This window comes from Chiloscyllium plagiosum, chromosome 9 (assembly GCF_004010195.1).
Source record: "Chiloscyllium plagiosum isolate BGI_BamShark_2017 chromosome 9, ASM401019v2, whole genome shotgun sequence".
Classification (NCBI taxonomy): Eukaryota; Metazoa; Chordata; class Chondrichthyes; order Orectolobiformes; family Hemiscylliidae; genus Chiloscyllium; species Chiloscyllium plagiosum.
The window spans coordinates 60,782,782-60,809,045 of record NC_057718.1 but is presented as its reverse complement, the minus strand read 5'-3'; the positions used below and the strand labels follow the sequence as shown (position 1 = coordinate 60,809,045).

The 26,264-nt window shown below is 41.4% G+C and overlaps 1 long non-coding RNA gene across 2 annotated transcripts in view; it reads right to left on the bottom strand.

Annotated features, from left to right (window-relative positions):
- The window catches only part of LOC122552890, a 30,130-nt gene extending 4,069 nt beyond the window's left edge, over nt 1–26,061 (bottom strand). Inside the window, exons 1-2 of one of the 2 annotated variants that reach the window (XR_006312543.1) lie at nt 25,760–26,061; nt 25,495–25,671 (exon numbers count right to left, since the gene is read on the bottom strand). This is a non-coding gene — a long non-coding RNA (uncharacterized LOC122552890). Of the gene's footprint in view, nt 1–25,494 lie in introns of both variants that reach the window. The other variant, XR_006312542.1, reaches the window with a different exon arrangement.
- Between the last annotated feature and the right edge of the window lie 203 nt (nt 26,062–26,264).

The following is a 26,264-nucleotide window of genomic DNA, read 5'->3' as shown; positions in this document are numbered from 1 at the left end:
GTCTGCATGGGTTTCCTCCGGGTGCTCCGGTTTCCTCCCACAGTCCAAAGATGCGCAGGTCAGTTGAATTGGCCATACTAAATTGCCCGTAGTGCTAGGTTAGGGGTATAGGTGGGTTGTGCTTCGGTGGGTCGGTGTGGACTTGTTGGGCCGAAGGGCCTGTTTCCACACTGTATGTAATCTAAAATCTAAACTCCATTTGACATTTCTCAGCCCACTTCCCCAGCTGATTATGGTTCTGCTGCAATGATACCTCCTACTTTAGTATTGTCTGTAAACTTACTAATCATATCTGTACATTCTCATCCAAATCACTGATATAGATAACAAACAGCAATGAACCCAGCACTGACCCCTGATGCACTCCATTAGGTACAGACCTCCTGTCCAACAAGCATTCTTCCACTATTATTCTCTGTTACCATCAAGCCAATTGTGTATTCAATTTGCCAGCTCTCCCTGGGTTCCACATGATCTAACCTTCTAGAGCAGCTTACCATTTGGAACCTTATCAAAGGCCTGACTGAAATCTGTTAGGACTGCGTCTACTGCCCTGCCTTTGTCAATCTTCCTGGTCACTTCATCAAAGAACTCTAACAAATTTGTGAGGCATGATCTCCCATTCACAAAACCAAGCTAACTATTCCTAATCAAACCCTATCTTTCCAAATGCATGTATAGCTTACCAACCACAGATGTCAGGCTTACTGGCCTATAGTTCCCAGGATTTTCTTTGCAGTCCTTCTTGAATAAGTGCACAACATTCGTTACCCTCCAGTCTTCTGGGGCCTCACCCGTGGCTAATGATGATGCAGTCCAACATTCAAGTTTGCATCACATATAGGTAGGATGGTTAAAAAGGCATCTATCACTCTTGCCTTCACTGCTTAGTCCTTTGAGTATAGGAAGTTATGTTGAAGCTGTACAGAACATTGGTGAGACCTCTTCTGGAGTACTATTGTCCCCCAGTAGGCAGGCGGGACTGGTTTAGCTTGGAATCTGTTCAGCATGGACTGGTTGGACTAAAGGTCTGTTTCCATGCTGTATAACACTATGAATCTACAAAAGAAAACAATGTGGTCTCTGCTGCTATGTCTCATGGTGTTATGGTCTTACATTTCCATCCTGTCACCAATAGGTTGGGAAAACTCAGTTCCTAGAAAATTGAACAGTGCCTGCCACTCAAACTAATTAGCTTCATTTTGAAAAGCGATACCATTTACAGATTCTTTATGAAATATGGAGCTTTCATTTATTTTAACTAAAGAATTGAATCTTTCAGTGGAAACAAGCCTATACTGAAACATAGGCAGAATTGAATTCTGGAGGGCTGATTCCTTTGACACCAGTGAGCTCAACACTTCTGACATATTAAGCAATGAACGACATTGGTCATAAAGCACAGAAAAGTCCAAGTTGGTGCACGTATCAATGGAGCAGTAATTAACATTGACAATGATTACATTTCTGTTGGGCATATCATTCTCTTGTATATTTGCTGATCAATAAGCAAAAGATAACATCTATTGGTTTTTCTGTGAGCAGCACCTATTGAAGAAAAAGATATGCGTTCGAACCACAAAAGTTCCCTTGGAAAATTAGCTTTGGAGGCTCGAATTAACCTGAGTTTTAACAACAAAAAGACATTAAGTTTAGAGCAGATTTAAAATTACAGTAGAGAAACTGTAAGTTTGTCAGTTGCAGTAATAACTGCTACTTACCCAACTACCAAAAATAACTGTCTGAATTCAGAGTATAAATTTCTTGCTAAACATTCAGGAATGTTTCTAAGTATCTTGAATCAGCCTGATCATAAATATTGTAAGCTGTTTCCAGCAAAGGCCTGAGCTTGAGTCTTCTGGTTCAGCAACAGGGACACTACCCCATGACATAAGAATCCCAGAACTGCTCCTTCTAAATATGGGCATGACCACATTGGGGGTAGTTAAGGCTTTAAATGAGATTTTATCAATTTTAATACCCACACCTGTATAATAATAAAATAGCTTCTTCCCTTTTCCTCAGCTGTTCATTTGTTTCACTCATCGGTAGAGAGTTTCTCCAATCATTAAGGAAGATCATATATGTCAGCCTTGAAAACTAGCAAAATCTGGACAATCGCTTGGTAAAAGCTGCCACAGATGGACAGTCAAACCATTGCACAAACACTTAACCTTCAGCAGTGTATATGCACAATATTCCTTCAACTGTGTTAAAGGAATCAAAACACAAAAGCATGAAGACTGAAGGGGAAATCCTTAAGTTGAAGACACAAAATTGCTGATGCGGTTGTAAGAAGAGATCTATAGACTTGATCCATCATATCACCTCAAAATACTAAATTAAAAATGACGTATCCTGGACAATTCCAAGCACATTATCTTTCACAAAAAATTTAAAAGAAAACAAAGTGGCATTGGAATTTTCAATGGAAGAATCAAAACTTATGCAAAAACATGTCATTTGCAACTGACTAACTAGCATCTCCCATGTTCAGCACCAACAATGGGGCAGTGGTGTAGTGACTCCAGTATTTAAAGAGTCAATCCAAAAACAGAATTTAACAGAGCTGGAAGCAAAAGAAGACTAGGTGTGACAATGGATTCAGGATGTTTCAAGTCTCTACCCTGCTTCAATAAAGCCTTCTTCTCTGTACTGCTGGAGGCTGTGAGGAATTGGAGAGAGATAATCTTAAACAGCAATGGAAGGAGGAAACCACACTGTGGCCAGAGGCAGCCCAGGAGCTTAACAGGAAGGCATTTTGCCACGCTTCTGGATTCAGTGCAGGAAATGCTTTAATGACCTAATCAGTTCATGATAAGTGAGTGTAGCTGCACATTTACCTACATCCTGTTGTCAACATCACAGCACCCCTTGACTCTGCTTTCTCATGACTATTCCATCACATCATTTACAGCCTGTTATCTTATAAATGCATCCGCCCTTTTCCTTCTATACTTTTCCTCCCATCCATTTCTATCCATCCATCATTGACACCCATCTTTATATTGATGTAATTTGATACCTCTCTCACATTGTCACCCTCAACAAAAGCAATGCATCTATTGGGTGAACACTTGCCATTACAATCATTCATAGGTCAGCTCTTTCCCCTGTTGCAGAATACTAAGATGGAGACAATCAAACATGGTCCTACTCAGATTTTACAGCTAACAACTGCAGCAGAGGAAGATCTGAAGGCCAGTGAAATCAGACATCTCTGGCTATCAAAGATTGTGAGAAAGAATATATAAGAGGATGTGTTTTACTCTATTTCTCATTTTTCTAATTTTAAATATATTTATTTATAATTCTTCCTCATCAACCAAAACCTGTTCTGAGTTTATTTCTGCTCTGTTCTCTGGACAGCACTGTCTTGTGTTGGGTTATGGTTCCACTGCCATCAGCAGTGCACTTGTACTCACCAAAGTAACCATTCTTCCTTTGCATGCCCAGAGACTGAATCTTCATGCATTTTTCAAGCGAGTACAAACAACAAGGTTAACCTTACTGTCCCGTTCTGCCGTGAGCACTTTCCAACAAGGGTCACTGGACAGTGATCAATCTCAGGAACTCTGCTTAATTTTTGTCAGAGATGCAGAGGTGAATTGTCACACCCTCTCTCCTGCCTTTTAGGATATACAGTAATGCAACTCAGTACAGGGTCACAGATAAAACCTGGAGTTTACAGCTCAAAATGGCTCAATAATACTAGTGAACAGTTACTGACATCAACAGAAATTATTATGAATATGATAAACTTTTAATAGCAGTTGCCAGCACGTAAACCTATTTGCCATATTTGGATTGTTAAAATGCACAGTAGGTAACATACTCATTGAATTCTAGCTTGCTTGCGATAATCCTGATTTTACCTGTTATTTTGAGTAAATCTCAATGACATACACTGTGCCTCTATACAGATATTGTTAATGGTATAATCTGTAAACAAATTGCAACTTTGGGTTCCAATTGCAACTTTGTACCTATGTCTAAGTGAAGAAACTTTCCCCAAAGGTCGGAACTGGTCAGAAGAGGATCAGGATGTGAAGATTCCCTGAAATATTATTTTTACCATATTTTGTAAGGTAAGAAGAAACATTACGGGTCCACTAGGCCTCACATGTACTATACAGGACTTCCCCAATCCAGCCTTGGGCTGCTGTCGGTTGGGTAGGGAATAAATCTGACAAAAAGCCACTGAGACTTAAATCCGTCCCTTGTTTTTGGTGCAACAATGGTGGAAACCATGCAGTTTTTTTTCTTTTTATTATCATCTCTTCTATCGGACCTGGTCCATGCGATGAAGGGAGCTGAAATAAACACTGACAGTTTATCACAATGAAAGTTCAAACCACAAAAACCACTTTAAGAAATTACTTTTTGACTGATTCTTCAGAGTCGAAATAACTGTTTTGCAATAAATTTTGCTGCATAGTTCAAGTAGACTTGAACACTTTCAAAACATCACAGTCAATACAAATTAATACAATTTTTAAAAAACCCATTGGAACATTATTTCTTTTATGCTGTACCTTGCTTTCTTGCAGCAAAGATGCAGACTGTGACCATGAAACATACAAAGGTTTATTTTGCGCTTTCAATTTTATTTGAATCATTTTATCAGCAGGGTATAATTCAAAAGATAACATGTGGCTCAGTGGTTAGAACTGCTGCCTCACAGTGCCAGAGAGCCGGGCTCACTTCTATCCTCGGGCAACTGTCTGTGTGGAGTTTGCACATTCTCCCCTTGTCTATGTAAGTTTCCTCTGGGTGCTCCGGTTTCCTCCCACAGTCCCAAAATGAATCGTAGAGTTCCTATAGCGTGGAAGCAGGCCATTTGTCCAATTGAGTCCACACCCAAATCCACCACCCTACCCTATCCCTGTAACCCTGCATTTGCTATGGCTAATTCAGCGAGCCTGTACATCCCTGATACTGTGGACAATTTAGTATGGCCAATCCACCTAACCCTCACGTCTTTGGACTGTGGGAGGAAACCAGAGCAGCTGTAGGAAACCCAGATTGGCCATGCTAAATTGCCTATTGTGCCCAGGAATGTGTGGGTTAGCCATGGGAAAATGCAGCATCACAGTGATAGGATTGAGGGGTGGGATGCTCTTCAGAAGGCCAGTGTGGACTTGATGGGTCGAATGGTCTGCTTTCACATTGTAGGGATTCTATGATTCTATAATTAATCGAATTTATCAAATCAATTGTGGAGAGGAGTTTAATAACATCCTTTCACGTGAAACTTGAATGATTGTAACTTGCCTCAAACTTTAAGTTGAACCATTAATTCACATCTGTACCTTTGCAAAGTACAAACTGATTAACTACAGAGCACTCCAGGCATTGGCATGCAAAGAATTCCTTATTATAAGATGCTTGCAAAAGTACAAAACTGGATTAATTCTAAGCAGCTGTTCAAGTCCCAACAAAAATAAAGTATTCCTTGTCTTAAATGTTGTGTCTCCCTGTGGTAATTTTATATGTGTCTGCTGTATTACACACATGCATATGTACCTCAAAACTGACTGGGCTATTATTGGTACTGTAGAAACCTTTGGAGCATAATCTAAACACAACACAATTAACCTAAATGTGAATTGGATTTTCATGCAGCTTGTTTAGAAAACACTGCTCATATAGCGTCAAATTTTCTGAGATGAAACTTCTGCACTCATCTTGATGTTCTATTTGTCTAATGTGAACTTTCATGATACATTTTCCGATTGTGTTGAGTTTGCACATTCTCCCCGTGTCTGTGTGGTTTCCTCTGGGTGCTCCTATTTCCTCCCACAATTCAAAGATGTACAGGCCAGGTGAATTGGCCATGGTAAATTGCCCATAGTGTTAGGTGCATTAGTCAGAGGGAAATGTAGGGAATGGGTCTGGGTGGGTTACTCTTCGGAGAATTGGTTTGGACTTGTGGGCCGAATGGCCTGTTTCCACACTGAAGGGAATCTAATCTATGGCTATCGATGATACAAATATCTCAGCAAAGGACCCAGCAAACGCTTTCCACAGGGTTTTAGGGTACATGATCAGGTTCTGGAGATTTATCCATCTTTATGCATTTGGAGCTATTCAGCACTGCCTCCTCTGTAATATTTCCCCGCATTCTGTATCTTCCATATCCTTCTCCTCAGTAAATCCTGATGCAAAATATTAATTTAGTATCTCTCCCAAATCCTGCAGTTCCATACATAGGCTACCTTGCTGATCTTTAAGGGGTCCTATTCTCTCCCTAGTTGCTCTTTTGTCCTCAATGTATTTATAGAATCTCTTTGCAATCCCCTTAACCCTATTTGCCAAAGGTATCTCATGTTCCTTTTTGCCCTCTTGATCTCCCTCTTAAGTATACTCCTACTGCCTTCATAGTCTCTTCGGGGTTTACTTGATCTCTGCTGTCAATACATGATATATGCTTCCTTCTTTTTCTTGACCAAAACTTCAATTTCTCTAGAAACCCAGCGTTCCCTACCCCTACCAGCCTTGCCCTTCACCTTAATTGAGCTTACTATCTCTGGACTCTTGTTATCTCATTTTGACAGAGGTAGAAGTAAGGAATCTTTAATGACAGAGCATACCTGAGGCTGGATAGCATACGAAGGTATCAAATATTTTTCATAACTGTGGCCAGGGAGGGAAATAGAATGTAGAACATAGAACATAAAGCAATACAGCGCAGAACAGGCCCTTCAGCTCTCGATGTTGCTCCGACCTGAGAACTATTCTCAGCTTGTCCCCCTACACTATCCCAAAATCATCCATGTGCTTATCTAAGGATTATTTAAATCTCCCTAATGTGGCTGAGTTGACTACATTAGCAGGTAGGGCATTCCATGCCCTTACCACTCTCTGCGTAAAGAATCTGCCTCTGACATCTGTCTTAAATCTATCACCCCTCAATTTGTAGTTATGAATGGTGCTCACAATGGAGAACATAAAGAATTAGCTGATGGTTATGCTCAATCCCTTTTCTCAGTACTGTTGCATACATTTGTCTTAGTAATGGCAGATTAGAGGCATCCTCATTGAATTGCTTCTCTCAATTTGTAAATCCTCTTCTTCCCACCCGTTTCTATGGCCTTTTCCTCAAAGTGGGTGAGAATCCTAAAACCGGGAGCACCACTTCTTGTCACATTGTACTCCTGATGATTATGAGCACGTTTTTCCTGAAAGCAGACAGAGTGATTGAGTATCATCCCATACTCAGTTTCATACTTCATGAGAATACATGCTTATGTTAGCTCCTGAGCCCCCTCCAGTAAGTGCATGACACCTACAGTATCCTGGTGGTTAAAAACAATGACTGCAGATGCTGGAAACCAGATTCTGGATTAGTGGTGCTGGAAGAGCACAGCAGTTCAGGCAGCTGCTCCTTGGATGCTGCCTGAACTGCTGTGCTCTTCCAGCACCACTAATCCAGAACCTACAGTATCCTGCAATTCATACAATGAAGACAGTATGAAGAGGCTGCACATATTCAGTCTGCACGGTTGATCTGTTGCTGAGGCAAGCCACCCAAAGTCCTAATAGACATTCCTCTATATTTGCATATTTGCCTATCACCACTCAACTCCAATCATGGCTTGTTAGGGAACATCATTCTCCAAAGAGGGAAAGAACAATGGTAACTGACTTCAGTTTCAGCAAGTATAGTATTTTGCCAGCTGCAAGTTGTGATTCTGAAGGCACATATTTCTCACTCACGGAGAGTTTAATTTGATAGGTGAACTTAATTCTACAAAGATTTTCTTTTCATGAATAAGAATTACGTCGAGAACAACATGCTGATATTTGCCGTTGAGAAACTTGATCCACCGTCAAACTTCCCAAAATGTCCTACCATAGTTCCACTCAGCCATCAGGAAGTTAGTTTTTAGCCTCGTGCTCAATTCAGTTTTTCCACTTGTTTCAAGGAGGGAAGTTGGATGGTCTGCAGTACATTGCAAATTGGCTTGAGAGAATAGGAAATGGATCTTTTGGATACATGAATTCAGAGTGGAAAGATTGAATGGAAAGATTTGGAGAAGAATGCTTTTAGGCTCGAGTTGATTGCTTTGACACTCAAGATAAGGAACAGCACCATGTGCTCAGTCTGGGTAACAAGAAGCCCACTAGACTCTTCAGTTGGCTGTTGGAGGTGAGAGTAAGTGGAGTAAGGATAAAGGTTTACAGAGACAGGGCATAACATGGTAGAGCCGTGGCCTGCCTATGTTTTCATTACTGTGTGTGGAGTGTGTCAGTAAAGGGTTTCCTTCTTTATACGTACGTTTATTCAGTTCCTATAACAGATGGTTTTCATGCCGATTAATACTTTCCACCTCTCAAGGCTGACGACAGTCCACAAACCATCTAATTTTCCTAATCAGCATTTCACTTTTTCCAGCTCATTTTGTTTCTAATATTTTAAACTGAAATAAAATCAAAATAAAAATCCTGTGAACGCTGGAAATCGGAAACAAAAAAAATGATCAGTTAGCATCTATAGAGAGAAATACAGAGCATTAAATATTTAAGTTATATCATTGATGATTTCCTGATTACACATAACTACATGCTAATGGACATGTTAATGAGAAGAATCCAGTGAAATAGCACTGGCTTAGATTTGTAATTTGGGTGGAGTTAATAAATATTTATTGTTAAAAGATCTAACAGGCTAGCTATATTCTTACTTTAAAGTACAACCTCATAGACATCAACTGGAACTCAACATTAGAGGCAGAAGCTGTCAGAAGAGGAGAGTGAGACCCATTAGTCCTTGATGTGGCTAGCTATTTCTGCAGGTAGATATTTAAGTGAGTTGTTTGGCAGATCAATTTTAAGAAGTACGTTCTATTTCAAAGACAAATAGGGGTCCTATTGAGGAAACAATTGTGAGAGCTTTTCTGGGGAATGGATGTAAAAGTTGGAGTTAAGAGCATGGTTTCACCAATTAACTGTTATAAAGCATTGTGATGATTTGAGTGCCAAAGATTAAGAATTCGGGAGGTTAAAGGTTCGTACCAAATGATTCGGGGCAGGATCTTTCTAGGAGTGTACACAGAGTGGCTTTTAAAGAGTTAGGAGATAGGACAAATGAAATGGTCAGGGATTGTTTTCTCTGTGGTTGAGTCTAGGGATGTATTATAAAGTTGAAGGGTTACTGTGAACATGGGTGAGAAAGTTTGCCTGAAGAGAGAGGTTTGGTTCAGGTGAGGAATCGGTGAATTTCAAGGAGAGATTGCAAAATAACAGAGATAGAATTTGAAATCATTGAGAATGAGGAGTCATTGCAGAAGCTGAGTGAGACCAAATGTTCCACAACGTGTTCGACAAAGTACCTCAAAAAAGATTAAGTTAGAAATGCCCATGGTGTTTAAGGCAGAGAAATAGTGTTTGAGCAGGAAAGAATGAGTAGGGAGAAGGGGTTCTTTTTCAGGTTGCCAACCTGTCACCAATGGGGTTCCATAGGGATCAGTGCCGGGACTGCAACCGTTTATAATGCATATGAATGTCTTGGATGCACTGTAACCAAATTTTCAGACAACACAAAAGTAAGTGGAAAGGCAGTTTGGGAAAGGGATGCAAACAGTTTACAGAGAAATATAGATCATTTATATAAATGGGCAAAACAGTTGGCAAATGGAGTATAATGCAGGAAAATGTAAAGTTGTTCATTTTGGAATGGAGATCAAAAAACAAAGTATTATTGAAACTGAGAAAAAACCCCTGCAGGAACTCCTTCATTCGTCAGCAGCAGAGGGATACATGACAGCGGGGACCAGTGGGCTACAGGGAATATATTTGGGCAGTAGCTGAACCCGAGACACGTCACGTGTAGTGTCTCCCACCTGCCCTCTTCCTCAAACCAAGAAAAAAGGGACTCTGTGGTATGTTGGTAAGGTAAGGTTTCCCATTTTTTCTATTTCTTCTGTATCATGTAATTGGTTAAAAAATTACATTTTTTATTCATCTATTAATTAGTTATTTGAAAAAGACCAGAGCAGACAAATATTATGAAGTATTTAACTCATAAATTTATGTAAAGTAATCAAGTAACTAACTAAGTAGAGATGGCTGAGCAGGCGATGTACTGTCGCTATATGATGTGGGAGCTGGCTAATCCCAGTGTAAATGGCAGTGACCACATCCACAGCAGGTGTTGGTTGTTGGAGGAACTCTGGATCAGAATTAGTGATCTGGAATCTGAGTTTCAAACACTGTGGCACATCCAGGAGGGGGACAGTAACCTGGATGCTTTGTTTCAGGAGGCAGTCACACCTGGTAGATTAAGTCATTCAAATTCAGTTAGTGATCAGGGACAACAGGGTGTGACTGTAATTGAGGCAGGTAGGGGGATTCTGAGTTCAGGAGTGGAGGAGCCTCAACTTTTGACCTTATCCAACAGGTATGAGAAGTTTGTTCCCTGTACGGATGAGGGAAAGGGCAATGGGGAGGATGTGCCAGCTGACCATGGCACCCTGGTGCAAAAGGCCATTCAAGAGGGGGGGTGGGGAAAAAAGACAAGTGAGAGTTATAGGGGATTCTATAATTAGGGGGACAGATAGTATCCTTTGCAAGCTGGATCGGAGGAAGGGAAAGGGAAAACGCCAGGGAGTATGATAGTAAATAAAAAGGTAAGCAGCAGGTTAGCATTTGTGCAGGAAGATTTAAATTCAAGGCAGATTGAAAGAAGCAAAAAGGAAGGATAACTCAGGAAATATTATTAGAAATGTTGGAAATCATGAGGGTAAGAAAGCTAGCATAAGGGGACACTTCACCTGAATGCTCGTAGCATTCGTAACAAGGTTGATAGGTTAACGTCATAAATCATCACGAAAGAATATGATTTGGTAACCATTACAGTGACATCGTTACAGGATGGTCACAACTGGGAGTTAAATATCCAGGGATACCAGACTATTCGGAAGGACAGACAGGAAGGTAAGGGAGTTGTGTAGCTCTGATATTCAAGGATGACATTAGAGCGGTGCTGAGAGATTATACAGTTCTACAAAGAATGAGGTTGGATCCATTTGGGTGGAAATGAGAAATTCTCAGAGGAAAAAGTCACTGATAAGCATAGTCTATAGGCCACCAAATAATAACATCACATTGGGGCAGGCAATAAACAAAGAGTTAACTAATGTGTGTAAAAATGGTACATCAATTATCATGGGGAACTTCAATCTACATGCAGATTGATCAGACCAGCTTGGTCAGGGTAGCCTAGAGAAGGCGTTCAGAGAAATCCACATTGATACAGTGGGGTTGGAGGGTCCCGAGATGGAAGATGATGTGTTCTTCCTCCAGGCGTCAGGTGGTTAGTGTTTGATGATGGAGGAGGCCCAGGACCTGCATGTCCTTGGCGGTGTGGGGGGGAGTGAGTTGAAGCATTTGGTCACAGGGCGGTGGGGTTGATTGATGTGGGTTTCCTGGAGATGTTCTCTGAAACGCTCTGTGAGTAGGCGTCTGTCTCCCGAATATAGAGGAGACCGCATAGGGAGCAACAAATACAGTAAATGACATGTTTGGAAGTGCAGGTGAAACTTTGATGGTTGTGGAAGGCTCCTTTGGGGCCTGGGACGGGGGTGAGGGGAGCTGTAGGCGCAGGTTTTGCAATTCCTGCGGTGGCAGGGGAAGATGCCAGGAGGGGAGGGCGGGTTGGTTGAGGGCGTGGACTGACAAGGGATTTGCTGAGGGAATAGTCTTTATGAAAAGCAGATAGGGATGGGGAGGGAGATTTATCTCTGGTGGTGGGGTCCATTTGTAGGTGATGGAAATGGCAGAGGATGATGCCATGTATACGAAGGCTGGTGGGGTAGAACGTGAGGACCAAAGGGGTTCTGTTCATGTTGCAGTTTAGAGAATGAGAAGGGGAATTTAATTATGAGATATGATGAAATGGCCAAGGCATTGAACAGGTATTTTGTAACGGTCTTCACAATGGAGGGTACTAATAACATAGACTCATAGAGTCATAGAGGCGTACAGCATGGAAACAGGCCCTTTGGTCCAACCTGTCCATGCCGACCAGATATCCCAACCCACTCTAGTTCCACCTATCAGCATCCGACCCACATCCCTCCAAACCCTTCCTATTCATATACCCATCCAAATGCCTCTTAAAAGTTGCAATTGTACCAGCCTCCATCAATTCCTCTGGCAGCTCATTCTGTACCAATACCACCCTCTTCGTGAAAAAGTTGCCTCTTAAGTCTCTTTTATATCTTTCCCCTCTCACTCTAAACCTTTTCACCCTCTAGTTTTGGACTCCCCAACCCAGGGAAAAGACTTTGCCTATTTACCTATCCATGCCCCTCATAATTTTGTAAACCTCTATAAGGCCACCCCTTAGCTCCAGGGAAAACAGCCCCAGCCTGTTCACCTCTCTCTATAGCTCAAATCCTCCAATCCTGGCAACATCCTTGTAAATCTTTTTCTGCACACTTTCAAGTTTCACAACATCTTTCTGATAGGAAGGAGACCAGAATTGCACGCAATATTCCAACAGTGGCCTAACCAATATCCTGTACAGCCGCAACATGACCTCGAAACTCCTGTACTCAATACTCTGACCTTGACAAAGAGACAAAGGTAGATGAGGACCTGGAAACAATTATTATTACAGTAGACATAGTGTTGGGCAACCAAATGGAGTTAAGATGGAGTCTCCTGGCCCTGATGGAATACATCCCAGGGTACTAAAAGAGATGGCAGGAAAAATAGTAGGTGGACTGGCGGTAATTTTCCAACATTCGTTGGACTCTGGGGCAATCTCAGCAGATTGGAAAACAGCAAATGTGACTCCTCTGTTTAAAAAGGGAAGCAGACAAAAGATGCGGAATTATAAATCAGTTAACTTAACCTCTGTCATGAGGAAGATGCTTGAGTCTATTATCAAGGAAGAAATAGCAAGGCATCTCTTTAGAAATTATCCCACTGGGCAGACGCAGCATGTGTTCATGAAGAGCAGGTCATGCTTCACAAGTCTTTTGGAATTCTATGAAGACATTATGAGCAAGGTGGACAATGGGGACCCAGTGGTTGTGGTGTACCTAGATTTCCAAAAAGGCCTTCGACAAGGTGCCACACAAGAGACTGCTACATAAGATAAGGATGCATGGCATTTGGGGTAAAGTATTAGCATGGATGGAAGATTGGTTGACTAACGGGATGCAAAGAATGGGGATAAATGAGTACTATTCTGGCTGGGAATCAGTGACTAGTGATGTATCTCAGGGATTGTATTGAGACCACAATTATTTACAATTTATGGAGATGATTTGGAGTTGGGGACCACGTATAGAGTGTCAAAGTTTGTAGATGACACTAAGATGAGTGGCAGAGCAATGTGTGCAGACGACTGTGAAACTCTGCAGAGAAACATGGTTACATTGAGTGAGCGAGCAAAGGTCTGGCAGTTGGAATACAATGTAAATAAGTGTGTTTTTGTCGGAATAATAGTACAAAGGACTATTATTTAAACGGTAAAAAGTTGCAGCATGCTGCTATGCAGAGGGAACTGGGTGTCATTGTGCATGAATTACAAAAGTTTGGTCTGCAGGTACAACAATAATTAGGAAGGTAAATGGAATTTTGTCCTTCATTGTGAAAGGGATGAGTTTAAAAGCAAGGAAATTATGTTGCAGCTGTACAAGATGCTAGTGAGGCCACACCAGGAGTACTGTGTGCAGTTTGGGTCTCCTTACTTGAGAAAGGATGTAGTGGCATTGGAAAGGTACAGAAGAGGTTCACTAGGTTGATTCCGGAGTTGAGGGGGTTGGCTTATGAGGAGAGAATAAGTAGATGGGATTATATCATTGGAATTCTGAAGAATGAGGGGGGTTCTTGTAGAAACATATACAATTATGAAGGGAATAGATAAGATATAAGTAGAGAGGATATTTCTACTGGCAGGTAAAACTAGGGCAAGATGGCATAGCCTCAAGATTAGAGGCAGCAGATTTAGGACTGAATTGAGAAGGAACTTCTTCACCCAGAGGGTTGCAAATCTATGGAATTTCTCGCCCAGTGAAGTAGTTGATGCTACTTCAGTAAATGTTTTTAAAGCTAAGGTAGATTTTTTTGTACAATAAAGAAATTAAGGGATATGGCAAGAGTGTGGGTAAGTGGATCTGAATCCACAAAAAGATCAGTCATGATCTTATTGAATGGTGCACTGGGCTCGAAGAGCCAGATGACCTACTCCTGCTCCTAGTTCTTATGTTGTTATGAAAGTTGCAACACAAAAGGACTTGGGGGATACTTGTACATGAAGCACAGAAATCTAGCACACAGGTACAGCAGATAATCAGGAAGGCTAATGGAATGTTGGCCCTTATTTCAAGGGGGCTGGAGCATAAGAGCTGGGAAGTCTTACTGTAACTACAAGGTGCTGGTGACCACATCTGGAGGACTGTGAGCAGCTTTCATCTCCTTTTTTAAGGAAAGATATCATTTCATTGGTGCAGAAAAAGGTTTATTAGGATGCTCTCCAGTATGGAGCGATTGTGTTATGAGCAAAGGCTAAATGGGTTGGGTTTCAACTCATTACAGCACAGAAGAATGAGAAGTGATCGCTTTGAAATATATAGGATTTATCTGAAATAAATAATTGTAAGTTTGAAAAGACAGGCAAGGGAATATATATGGCTGGTTGATTGGAGGAGGATAAGATGCCAGGTAAGAAGGGAAAGACATAAATGTGCCTTGGTGACAAAGACCAAAATGCAAATCTTCGAATGGGGCACATGGTGAATAGTACTGTTAAATAAGAAAACTTTGCTAAAGGAGAAGGTCATGATGTGGAGGTGCTGGTGTTGGACTGGGTTGGACAAGGCCAAAAATCGCACAGTACCAGGTTATAGTCCAACAAGTTTATTTGAAAACACTAGCTTTCAGAGCACTGCTCCTTCATCAGGTGCTAGGGAGAAGGTAGCATCTCTCAGAGAAAGGGCATTAATCAAATAATTTGTAGTAAAGTTGTAAATGGTAATTAGCAGGTATTACTGTAGGTAATGTTACTAAACTCAATATGTTAATAATAATTTAATGATACACTAGTGTATCAGATGTAGTATTGTGCTTAAGATAAATGCAAATGCTTTATTAGAAACCACAAATAGATGCTGACAAACATGAATATATTCAGCGTGTGTAATGCGAAGGGACAGGTTTTGATGTTTCAGGTTTGCATCAAAGGAAATGCGTGACTTGTTTTACCCCTACCAACAGTTATTAACAAACCTACTGTGCGTTTTGAACATTTTCTATTTTAGTTTCATGCTTTTAACCCACTCATCAGACATGGTGGTATCATTTGACTTGGTTCAATAATATAAAATGAATGATAATGAATTGCCACCCAGTTTTACACCTCTCCCAAAGTTTATTTCCACTAACTTTAGGAGAGATGCTAAGCAAGTTGATGATTTGCTATCCATGTGCCATAATTATACAAATTCAAAATTGCACCTAATTAATCCATGAGTTTATATTAAGCATCCTCCATCATTTAAACTTGATATTGTGATTCCAGTACAAAGGATTGATAGTCCAATTACTAGAAGGCTACCGTCAGTGGTATCAAAATGTATTAGTTAACCCCTGAGGTTTGTTCTACTTTCATTACCACAGCTGCTCTATCTAACTGCTCAGGCAGCATGAAGAAAATGTCAGTGTCCCAGCAGCCTTTATTTGCTGGTGTTGTGAATGAAAATTTTGTGTTTCATTCTGGCTTTTAGCCACACTACAGAGAAGAAAATGTTCAGCTAAGTCTCTGTTTGCATGTAATTTTATCTTCAGGCACCTGGCCTGTTATGAACATGCAGAAGAACATAGACAGTTCTGCATTCTGTAAGTACAGGACCTGGCATGAGTTCAGATCCCTATTGTAGACAGGCTAATGGTGCATACTCCATTGAACTTACCCGCTCACATTTATCTAATCATTACTTTTCTATAAAACCCTGCTACTACACCCTCTTATTATCCATTTGGATCTCTGTGAATTGTTTCTTCCTCACTTCTGCCACCTATAGAATTGGAATGCCTGAAATTTATATTAAATCTGATCCTTCCTTAAGGAATAGTTTACTCACTTAATGCAGTGTTCCAAATCTGATATAATTTGAACATTTGCTCAGCTACTTGGACTGCAAAGTTAGCTGGGGATTGAATTTCCAACCTAACCTCCTAAATTAATGGTAGCTACTTATGGACAGTAGTTTGATTTCTTCTAGAAAGAAATGAGAAGTACCATGCAATTTCTGTCAGCTTGTCACTGGTGCATATGTGCAACAGCACCTCTGAGCTTGAAAGTATCTTCTCTAGTAGAAATTGTATTATACATTGCATGTACATTGCATCTGACACATGAAGTGTATTATATGAGTAAAGAAAAGCTTGCTGAATACTTTCTAAATGCACCTCAAGTCTCAGCTCACTGGTTGCATTTAGCAACATACAAAAAACTCATTCTTCCTATCTGAAAGACTTCTTTAACATCAATTTGTTATTATTCTAAAAGGGGTGTGGGTGCCATTAGCTGGGCCAGCATTTATTACCCATTTCTAGTTGCCCTTAAGAAGGTGGTGGTTGCTTTCTTGAGTGATAAACTGTAGGTGGACGGATTCCAAGATTTTGACACAGTGACAGCGAAGTAACTGCGATATGTTTCCAAGTTAGGGTGGTGAGTGGCTTGGAGGGGAACTTGTGGATGGTGATAATCTCATGTATCAGCTATCCTTGTCTTTCCAGGTAAAAGTGGTTGTAGATTTTTAAGGTGCTGTCTAAGGAGACTGGATGATTTTCTGCAGTGCATGAAGATGGTTGATGGGACACACTGCTACTATTGAACAGAGTGAATATTTGTGGATGCAGAGCCAATCAAGTGGGCTGCTTTGTCCTGGATGATGTCAAGCTTCATGTTTGCATACACTCAACAAGTGATTCCAACCTTCTGTTTCCCTGCTTAGCCATTGTGGGAAACTTCAGTGCTTGATTGTTCTGCTACCCAAAGTTGCTGTGAATGATTGAAGATAATTCTTTTCAGAATCTTCACTCTTCTAAATGCATTGAGAAGGTGAAAGGATTGCAATGACCTTTCCATCTGGCTTTCACATATTCTGAATTACTGACAATGAGAAAAGAGGAGGACAAGCAATATGAGCGAATACCATAGCTGGGGATTGTATCAAACCTCTCAATACATCTCCCTCAGGGTGTCGATGGTAAAATAACACCTTCACTGTAGCTGACAGAGAATCTATGTATGGGTTGTGCTTATATGTTATGGCTTGTGCAAGGATTGTGTTTCACCAAAAGCAATTAGGCATCAGTATGAACTGCTGCCGGAAAATCTCAAACTGCTCACTGCAGGACCGAAAGAGTCAAAATAAAGCTGAATGTGCCCTCAATTTCTGTGGCTGTGGTTCTTTGCACTGAAACACTGGAGATCTCTGTAATATCAGCCAGAAAGCTATAAGAACTGACATTACAAAGTGTAAAATGACAGCTAAATAGTCAATGTGGGTAGTAGGATGTGAATGCTGGAAGGTCATTTGGCTGCTGGCAGTAGACCGACAGCACTCAGGACAACCAAGCCTACTTATGGTTTAACTGGTTGTCCTTTAAAGGTACTGCTGGGGATCTCTACCAATAATGTGAGTCACCTGGCTGCCACGGCAGATATGCTGAGTATTTCCCTGGGAGAAATCCAATGTTTAAACATTCAAAGTCAAGATAACTTTAACTGGCAATGCTGCATAAGTGTTCAATTTTGCCAGCAGGCATCCCATAGGAAGTTGCGGAAGGTTGTTTTGTAAACCTCCATTGTCATTGCCAGACTGCTGTGTGTGTAAAGGTAGACCCACTTTCGGATGTGGCTGTGGGACCTGATGACATACCATGCTTGCCATCCATCAAGACAAATGCCTTTCCCTGTCCTCCTCTGCTCATCATGTGAAAGGACGTACTTAGGCTGCAACACTGGACTCCTGAGTACTGTTGGAGTCTGTGCAATGGGAATGAAGAGGTACTGATGGTGGCTGACCCACTTCTGATGTATTTCGTGCAGTACACTCTGTATGGTACTGATGCAGAAGAGCCTGAACAGAGCAGGGAGAGTCAGAAACCTATGACTTCAGTCAAGCCTAACACTGACTTTGCACTCAACCTATCATTTTCTCTGTTTTATATCAGAATGTACTCTGCCCATCCCACAATATGTGCTTTAAAGGAATCAGCATGGGACTTTCAGATAAGAAAGCTTTTGACCATGATTTGTTGCTGCAGAGTTTATGGAAGTACAGTGAGCCATTTGTTGAAAGAGCTGTTTTGGAATCAAGGTATGTTATTTTGGACCTTCTGCGTCCTATGAGAAATTTCCTTTAAACACTCGCATAGGAACATGTACAAGGGATGTACTTCCAGTGCGCTTTTTAAAGACATGCATTGATTCACTGCGGTAATGTGCTGAAAACTAAGCCTTAGGTTATTCACAGATATCAAAAATGTGAAAAGATTTGGTCAAACTAAATCAACATGGTGGCACAGTGGTTAGCACTGCTGCCTCACAGCCTGAGGAATCTGGGTTCGATTCCACCCTCGAGTGAGGGCCTGTGTGGAGTTTGCACATCCTCCTCGTGTCTGTGTGGGTTTCCTCCAGGAGCTCTGGTCTTCTTCCACAGTCCAAACGATATGCAGGTTAGATGGATTGCCCACAGTGTCAAGAGATGTGCAGGCTAGGTGGATTGGCCATGGCGAATACAGTGTGATAGGGTTAGGTGGGTCTGGGTGGGATGCTCTTCAAAGAGTCAGTGTGGACTTGATGGGTTGAATGGCCTGCTTTCACTTTGTAAGGATTTTATGAACTATCCAAAATTCTCAGTTTATCTGACTGACAATCTCACGATAAAAGAAACTGCCCTGTACTTAACAAGTAAATAACTGTTTATTGTGAATATATTCACTTTAACCAAAGACAAAAAGAAAATATGAAGTAGAATTAGATTTATTGTCATATACTCACATGAGTATGATGAAAAGTTTACAAGTCACCACTTATTGTGCCATCTTTGATACCAAGATACCTAGGGTACAGATTCTCAAGTACACATTCTTAGGGGAAAAAATAGAAAAATATAGAAATTAATAAGTCCAGCAATAAGCTAGATAAAAAATAAGAATTCAGAATAACAACCCTTCCAACCCAGATTGCATGGGCTTCACCTTGAGTGCAGGAATACCAGAAATTGAGTCTATGCTGAGGCAGGGAGGTTGAGCACACATTGAGGCCAGGAAGTCAAATCCATGCTGAGATTGGGAGGTCAAGTCCACAATGAGGCTGGGAGATTGTGTCCATGTTGAGGCCAGGAGATCAAGCCCGCACTGAGGCTGGGAGATTGAATCCACGCTGAGGCCAGGAGGTTGAGGCCGGGAGGTCAAGTCCACACTGAAGCCAGGAAGTCCACACTGAGGCCAGGAGATCAAGTCCACACTAAGGCCGGGAGACCGAGCCCCCAGTGAGGCTGGGAGATCGAGCCCACACTGAGGCCAGGAGATCACGTCCATACTGAGGCTGGGAGATCAAACCCACACTGAGACCGGGAGATCATGTCCAAACTGAGGCTAGGAGGTTGAGGCAACAGATTCAGTTATTAATGTATATCAATTATTTATTAATCCTTTTATAAATTATATTCCACTCCTTGTTAAATTCCCTCTCTCACATATAGACAGATGCACAAAGACTGAGGTGTGGATTATAGAGTGGAAAAAGAAATTGAAATCAGGGAATACAGTTCATGAGCACCAGTCTGTACCACAGGATTTGATGAGATTACTTCTTTCTCTTTCTTCTGATTCATTGATGTTGATCTAAAGTCATTTGTGCACTGACGTTCAGTCTTTCATTCACAGACAAAGAATTAATCTTTTCAATGTTGCTAAAGATGATTCATTCTTCCGTCAGAAGGGGATTTACAGAGAAAGGCAAGAGGGATACAGCTTGCTGTTACTGGAGACTTTCTGGTATCTCCACATAGGAGAGAGAAAGAGAGAGATTTTTGATGCTTTCACTTTGCAGCTAGATCTTTCTGGGCCCACAATGGTCATCTGGCCATGAGCCAAACAAAATATTATTGTAAAGCAATTGCTCCGTAGTTTCGAACTTATTGACTTTGCTCTACTTACTTCCACTTTCAGTATTCCAGGAATGGGCAACATTGTATACAACTCACAATATGTTCTAGCAAATGTGCTTGTTAAAACTGCACAGTCCCCTTGGCTTAAGTATCTCTTCCTTTTTGAGTCCACACTCCAAACATAAAGATGTGATGCTTACAGGCATCACCTTGGGGCTTTCTGGTTAGATGCTTCTGATCTTATTTTGCTACTTTTTTACAGTCAGAAGTGAGTGGAGTTGGACTTTTCCAAGTGTTTCAGGAATTTGAAGGCGTATTGGGGAAAAGCCTGCTGTCACTTTTGGAAACTTTCATTGCAGTTCCTCTTCAGCTGTAGCCTGACTCTCCCTTGAGCATGGACAAATATTCACGCACTCTGGTTGATGTTTAACCACCATGCCATACACCCTACTTGTCAAAGAGTCATAGAGTCATAAGAGGTGTACAGCACAGAAATAGACCCTTCAGTCCAACTCGTCCACGTCAACCAGGTATCCTAAATAAGTCTTGTCCCATTTGCCAGCATTTGGCCCATATCTATCGAAACCCTTCCCATTCATATGTCCATCTAGATGCCTTTCAATGTTACAATTGTACCAGCCTCCATAACTTCCTCTGGCAGCTCATTCCATACATGCACCACCCTTTGCATGAAAAAGTTGCCCCCAGGCCCCTTTTAAATCTTTCCCCTCTCACCTTAAACCTATGCCCTCTAGTTTTGGACTCCCCTATCCCAGGGAATAGATCTCGTTTATTTATGCGCCTCACGAATTTATAAATCTCTAAAGATCACCCATCAGCTTCTGATGCTCGAGGGAAAACAGCCCCAGCATATTCAGCCTCTTCTTATAGCTCAAACCCTCCAAACCTGGCAACATCCTTGTAAATCTTTTCTGAACCCTTTCAAGTTTCCCTTTAGGTACATCTTGTCTGAAGGCCCTCTCTGAGTCCCCATGCCCTTTCCCCAGTCTCCACTGTAGACTCACAGTGTCAGTGTCCAGTAGGGGAATATCACACACAGGCAAGCAATTGAACAATCATAAATGTAGACTTTTATTGACAGCCAGCAAAAGGGAACTCAAATGAAATGAATACAGGCTACAGTTTGCCCCCAGAATGTGAACCAAATGTTGGCATCTTGACCTTGGTGGTCTATGATGGTCTCCAGCTAGTATCTATTGAAATAAAGGCAAAATATTGGTCGAGGCCAGAAATCTGAAACAAACACAGTATGCTGGAGAAACTCAGCAGGTCTGGGAGCATCTGTGGAGAGAGAAACAGAAGTAAAATTCCAAGCGTGGTCTGACTCTTCTTCAGAATTCAGTCATTTAATGTTGTTTCAGAGCCAATGTTTGATACATTAGAAGTTATACTGCTGTGCTCAAACCCATTTCACAACACAGACTCACATCAAACGTTCCACTTTCTTTTGTGTTTGATGGAATCCACTGTCATATCTACATGGCACATGATGCAGCGGTGTTCCCCTCATCCCAAAACACCCTTGAAAAGTTCCATAAGTAATAGTCTGCTTCTACTCAGCATTAGCCTCCTGCATTGCTGATGCAGGGCTTATCTCTGAAACATCAATTTTCCTGTTCCTCTGATGCTGCCTGAGCTGTTGTGCAATTCCAGCACCACAATTTTTGATTCTGATTTCCAGCATTTGCAGGCCTCACTTTCTCCTTTAAAGTTATTGCCTCTAAGTTCTGCTTTACTGAGATGACAATTTTACGTTAACCAGCACCAAATGCATGGTGCAATCTACCTTTGATCAAATTTGATGCATAAGCACATGCAAATCTGTGAAGGAATGTTTGTAAATAAAATGTTGTGAAGTTCATGCCTTTGGCTCTTCACTGTCCTATGGTCCAGCAAAGGTGGATCCTGCACTCTTGCCAATCAAATTGACACTGGTACCGCCCACCCTGGGCACTGTCCCAGCCATTGTTCAGCTGCGTTGCGCAGCCAGAGAATGGTAAGTGATGGCAGGGATGACACTTTGAGTTGGATACCACCATCAGCAAGCTCTGCCCGGTCATTAGGTACCTCCCCAGAGCCTCCATCTCTCCTTTTACCTCACAGTACCCCAACAGCCCATTTCCACCCATCCCCCAATATTGGCAGTCATCACATTGAACACTACCTCCAGCTTCCTCCCTGTCCCCTGAATCCCAACATTAAACCTTAATGATACCCACCCTGCTCCACTATGCTCCATCTGAGGAGGGAGCAGTGAATGTCACTGTTAATAACCCCCCCTCCTACTCCACCGTCCTGCAGCCTGGCATGTCCTTATGCTGTTCCGTGTAACCCCAGGCAACTTGAATTTCCCTCAGCGCCATCCTTCCCACCTCCACAAATGCCTCTGCTTTCCCCTTTACCAGTGTTAAGTACCCCCCCACCCCAACCCATTTTGGACATGATCCCTCCTTGGCTCCTAAATGCCTCTTTTCAATCTCCTTTAATAACTGAAAAACAGAACTCCAAGACCCCAAACTGACTTTGACAACCAGCCCACAGAGAGGACTGACCCAACCCCTGACCACAGCTCCCCAACTGATGAAACATGATTCCCCTGACTGCCACTAGTCCTATTAGACTGACAGCAGCCCACTCCCTGGATGGCATGGGGATAGGTCCCCTGATGGTGATTGCTCCAAATGGATGACTGACTGTGGCCAAGCCCCTGGACTGTGCCCATGACTGATACCAGGTTCCCCAGGCTGAACTGAGGACAAGTCCCCACTCACTGTCCGACATGGCCATTTGGTTGAAATCACATACAGTGTGTTGGGTGTACAGGCAGCTGGCACATGATGTAAGTATTAAATCAAAGTTTCAGTGTGCCATGCTGCCAACTGCTCCCCACCCTTGACCCACATAGATTCCTACTGACAAGTATGACAAAACATTGTCTGCAGGTCTCCACAAAAGGGCATGTCAATAAGGCAGCACGGATAGTGTTAACCTATATGGCATGGGAGGCCAGACAAGGCATAGATACTACAAACATGCTGGTAAATGAGAGCTGAAGTCATGAAGTACCTATTTTCATATCCATGCTGAGAATGTTCAAGAGAGAAAGTGAGGGCTGCAGATGCTGGAGATCAGAGCTGAAAATGTGTTGCTGGAAAAGCGCAGCAGGTCAGGCAGCATCCAAGGAACAGGAGAATCGACCGAGGGATTTGACTGAGACAAGGTGGGGGGAGGGGAAATGAGGAAACTGGAGAAGTCTGAGTTCATCCCTTGTGGTTGGAGGGTTCCCAGGCAGAAGATGAGGCACTCTTCCTCCAACTGTCGTGTTGCCATGGTCTGGCGATGGAGGAGTCCAAGGACCTGCATGTCCTTGGTGGAGTGGGAGGGGGAGTTAAAGTGTTGGGCTACGGGGTGGTTAGGTTGGTTGGTCCGGGTGTCCCAGAGGTGTTCTCTGTAACGTTCCGCAAGTAGGCGACCTGTCTTCCCAATATAGAGGAGGCCACATCGGGTGCAGCGAATGCAATAGATGATGTGTGTGGAGGTGCAGGTGAATTTGTGAGAATGTTCAATAGCAGATTTGTTCAGCACATTTGGTGGATGGAAACCTGAGTATTAATGAGATGAGTTGAACCATTAAGAATGTGTTTAAAACAAATCCTCTTATTTACCACCTACTCTTGGCTAGTTAGAAACTCATCATGTTGCTTGGCGAAAGCATAAAGGATACAACAAGATACTCCTGATCACGAGATCATCTTGGGTAGACTTCTCTTCTAATTCTGTCGTATATCTCATCAAAGCTCACTTTACTCAGACCCCTATAAGATTCCACACAGTCATCTATACAGTACAGAAAGAAAATGTCTTTGAAGAAAACTTAAATCCACTTAAGTCATCACTAAGTTCTAAGAACAAACATGTATTCAAAACCACATCAAATGCAGATGATTTCATTATAACCTGTTAAAATTATCAAAGTATCTATGTTCTCAGTCCCACGAATACCTCTTTGAACAAATGTTCTGCTCAGTTGAGCACTTTGAAGCTCAGACAAGCATTCAAAACGGGATCCATTATCAAAACAAACCATTGTAGCTCCATACAGTGGAAACTTTTGAAATTGAAAGCTTTTGATCCATTTCTATGCAATCCTTCAATGTAATGTAGTTGATATTTTTCTTTAAAGATTTCAAATTGCATTTAAGTTAAAGACAAAAAAACTGCAGATGCTGGAATCCAAAATAAGCAGACAGGAGGCTGTGCCCTTTCACCATCTCTTGATGCTGCCTGGCTTGCTCTGCTCCCCCAGCCTCCTGCTTGACTGCTTTAAAGTTAAAGTACTCTGGGTATTTGAAATACTATCCAAACCATCACAGGAAAATTACCAAGCAGTGCTTTAACCTTGTTTGAATGCATATTAGCACATTTTCCAATGGGCAAAATACTCTAGTACATCTGAATGCTTACACAATGTTAATCAATGTAAAGATCACCTTATCTTTACATGACAGAGCTCTATGCTCAATTATTGTAGCAAATCATATCCAGCCTATGATACAGCCTCTAAGAATATGATTTGAAGTTGTCTAAACACTAAACATTTCCCTGTTAGAATGGGTTTTGCCTAATTTTCCCAAACTCGATTTTCCAAGATTTCAAAATACACCTGTCCGGAAGAAAATACTTTGGGACGTAAAATATAAATTTCCTCTAGACCGTTCAATGGTAACCCTGACCTCAGGCCAAACATACAGGATTACAAACTGAACAAACCCCGAAACTCTTGATTATTTTGTGTTGGTCTTTTTTTTGAGGGGGAAAGTCAAATTTATAGATCCCCAGCCTCAATTTTACTGACAGCCTCACTCATGCTTGATTTTTTTGGGAGACAGAAATATGGGGAAATATACACACATGGTAAACAATAGTTTGCTAACAGTGATATCTGAATTTTGAAATCAATTACTGGTAATCATTAGGCTATGAATACTTAATGCATTCTTATGACAGTCCCTTATCATTTTTACTTAGAAATTGGCTCATTTTAATAAACACAAACACGTTACACATTCCATTTTACAGCTTACTTTAAAAATATCATTTCTTTAATGTCAGTTCATTTTTTTTATTCAACAACTGTCACTATTGCAAAATTATAATAGTTTTCATTATCAAGCGATCCCCTTCTTATAAATTTATAAACTTTATCATAAGCAAAATGGTTTTTAATACAAATTGGGGATATTCAATATCACCTTCCATATTGGAAGTGTTAAGGCACACAGTTTCTATAACTCTGCAAATATTTACCATCCTATCTCAGTTTGATTCTTACCTGTTTTTGCAGATAGTCAATGCATCCTTTTGTTTGAAACTGAAGCCAATCTTAGACGTACAAATTAGGATTCTGTAATGCCATCAGTACCCTGATGGCATTTTAACAGCCTACTGATTGGTGTGCTGTCACGGCTGCCGAGTTTAGTAACATACATGGGAAAGCAGAGAACAGGAACTGTGAGAAAGAAACAAGATCCGGCAGTTAAAATACCCAAGACTCAAACTGATGGTGATGGCAGATTTGATATTTGTCTTCTGCATACCATCCTCTGCACAACCGCTGCTCTTTGCCTGTTCAAAACCTGCTCCCAGTTAAAACCTTCCCTATTCTACTTTCTCATGGTGCACCTTCAATCCATTTTAAAATAATCAGTCAATTCTGTTATCCACTGATGTAGAGTGTGCACTGTGAACTGCTAAATAAGTGAACCACTCTGATCAAACTGCAGGCTTCTGGCAGACAACAGCTCCTTCTTGCCTTAGAACATTTCTGGCTTCAATCTACTGAGAATGCTTGCAGGCAAGATCCTCTCAGTTCTGTTGGCATGATTCAGTGAAGTTTGAAATAAAAGTGAATTACAAATGTTAGACTATTTACTGCGCAGGTTAACTCATGTTCTGCTCACTTGCCACAAATTTGTAAGAAAATAAAGATTGCCAGTCAGTTTAAATCCACATTAAGGGAATCATAAATTGTATAATATCTAGAATAAAACATCTGACAGAATGGAGGCTAGTTGTTTGGATGAAATAAGAATTAATAAACAA